The sequence below is a fragment of the Rhinichthys klamathensis genome, unplaced genomic scaffold (genome assembly GCF_029890125.1).
Source record: "Rhinichthys klamathensis goyatoka isolate OS25496 unplaced genomic scaffold, OSU_Roscu_1.1 h1tg000627l_1, whole genome shotgun sequence".
In the NCBI taxonomy this organism is placed as follows: Eukaryota; Metazoa; Chordata; class Actinopteri; order Cypriniformes; family Leuciscidae; genus Rhinichthys; species Rhinichthys klamathensis.
Window position 1 is genome coordinate 211,779 of NW_026607075.1, and position 2,992 is coordinate 214,770.

Consider the following 2,992-nt stretch of genomic DNA (forward strand, 5'->3'; position numbering starts at 1 on the left):
TAATGGGCGGAGCATACGTGCATATTCATGAAAAACTGCTCCAATGGGCGGAGCATACGTGCATATTCATGAAGAACTGCTCCAATGGACGGAGCATACGTGCATATTCGTGAAAAACTGCTCTAATGGGCGGAGCATACGTGCATATTCATGAAGAACTGCTCCAATGGGCGGAGCATACGTGCATATTCATGAAAAACTGCTCTAATGGGCGGAGCATACGTGCATATTCATGAAAAACTGCTCCAATGGGTGGAGCATACGTGCATATTCACGAAGAACTGCTCCAATGGGCGGAGCATACGTGCATATTCATGAAGAACTGCTCCAATGGGCGGAGCATACGTGCATATTCACGAAAAACTGCTCCAATGGGCGGAGCATACGTGCATATTCATGAAGAACTGCTCAAATGGGCGGAGCATACGTGCATATTCACGAAGAACTGCTCCAATGGGCGGAGCATACGTGCATATTCATGAAGAACTGCTCCAATGGGCGGAGCATACGTGCATATTCACGAAGAACTGCTCCAATGGGCGGAGCATACGTGCATATTCATGAGAAACTGTTCCAATGGGCGGAGCATACGTGCATATTCATGAAAACCTGTTCCAATGGACGGAGCATACGTGCATATTCATGAGAAACTGTTCCAATGGGCGGAGCATACGTGCATATTCATGAAAACCTGTTCCAATGGACGGAGCATAAGTGCATATGGTTACCTATTCTTCTAGGTATTTACCTATAATGGCTAATGAATCGGAAGTCTTGTTTATATATTCTTAAATTTATAATTAATTTTTAAAACAGCTGTTTAAAATCAACAAACAACCACTGGGGGATGAAAACATTTGAAATCTTTGACCTACACCTTATCTTCTTTGATAGACAATCTCACAGTGTTCCGCATGTGTGGTGTTCTCTGTGAGAGTGCCACATATCCCCAGAGCAGCTCGTCCCCCCGCTGTCGCAGAGACGGCTCTGACTCCTGAAGCAACTCCCACGGATCTCTCTCTCTTCCTGAGAGATTCAAGAGAATATCGCGTTTCATCTTTCTGTGTGGTGCTTCGCTCGATTACAGCGGCAGGCAGGAATAGGGTGGTGCAGGTATGACATCACTTCTTAGGCCAGAACGCCAAAACGAGTTTCATCGTCCCGGGTTTTTTGAGTGGGGTTTTGGTTAAATGGCTGAAATAAGGTCTGTGATGAACACAAGCTCAAGACACTTTTATTCTAGGATATAAAACATCAGTACTGCCCCACTCGTGATTTATTGAGCCGTTACGTGTCTTGAAAAAGGCGGTTGCTAACAAGTGGCTAAATGCGACGACAGAGTCTGTCGAGGAGATAAACGTCATCAGCCGAACAGCTAAACTCAGTCCACCGTTACAGCCTCCTCGTTATGCAGACCTCTGCACTGTAGTGGACATTATATTGAGGGAATTTACGGTTTTACACGGGATGTCCTGTAAAGAGCAGATTCAGGGCTTTTCAGAGACACTAAATGTTCAGAGGTTTCACAGGACAAACACTTCTGATTGGCCTTTAAAATGACTGGCATTAATTTAGCGATCAAGTTAAGCACTCTTATGGAAATATGATAATGTTTTGTAATGATCATTTTCAAATTGTTTGTTGTAAATCAACATAAAAGGAAAATGTTACAGGGTTTCTAATCAAAATATGACTTTCTGTTACAGAACAGGGCCTTGATTTCTTACGTCCACAAGAGGACACCAGGACTGCATGTTTATCAGGCATTCTGGGAGACACAAGTGCAATTATACATCAATATTGAAATATTAGATATTATAAGGAAAATGTTGCCAATTATTACTCCCATTATTACACTTCTTTTTTCATTACATGTTGCCCCAGGAACACATTATTATGCAGATTAGATACGGTGTCTGTGTATAGGCTGCATTGTATTGAATGGGAAAACACATTTATTGCCATTTTAAGTTTGGTTAAAAAAAAATCCTGAAACCTAAAAATTGATTGGCGAATGAAAAAAAATCCCTTTGTTTTTGCCTATACATGTAATTTTATGTAATTTTATTTTTTAAACAAGTGAGTCCTGGAGTCACTACAGTGGATATAGCATACCAAATGAATAAAATATAATTTTCCAAAAATGTCTCAGGAGTATATAATTGTGCTCTTATAAACTGTTCTAACTCAAACGTTCTGGGAAAATGTGTTTAGATAAAAACTGAAAGAGTTGTCGGAAGCTTAGTGGCGGTGACGTTGAAGTCGTGGGACCGCTGTGTAGTTCGTTTATAGCTCTTCTGGCGACTGCATTCATGCTTCAAAATTCATAAAAGTTGTGTTCATCTGTGACAATTATCTTTATGGACAAAACGTGCAAATATCATAAACATTTTGGCCAACAAATTTACGTCGGTCGTACCCGCACCACTCTATGACAGACGACGAACAGCTGACGTCATCACTGACCGCGTCACGCGGGTAGGAAGTGACATCATCATCAGGAACGACCGACGACGTACAGCTGACGTCATCACTGATTGCGTCACGCGTGGAGGGAGTGACATCATCAGCAGCAGCAGCAGCAAAGAGCATTTAACAGGATCCATAAGACTGATGACTTTAGTCAATTCAGTTAATTTCTCAAAGCAAATGCTTTATACATTTTACAAGATCCGTACGTGAACAAAACTTTGCATGAATTAAAGTGTATTTATTGTTACTTTAATAAAGCAAAGAATACACTTTGCTGTAGTGTATCATATCAAATTATATATATTAACTATAATTAAACTAGTGAATTGATAAAAAGGTGTCAGGAACAATAGATGAACAGTAGGCCTAATAATCACTGCAACTAATCATATCCAAATAATAATTCAGATACACTCAATAATAATTTGGTAGACAAAGTCTAACACTTACTATGTCAGTTACAGTCGAACAATAATATTCTGTCAGATACAGTCGGGAATCGTGCGCATGCGCAGAAAGG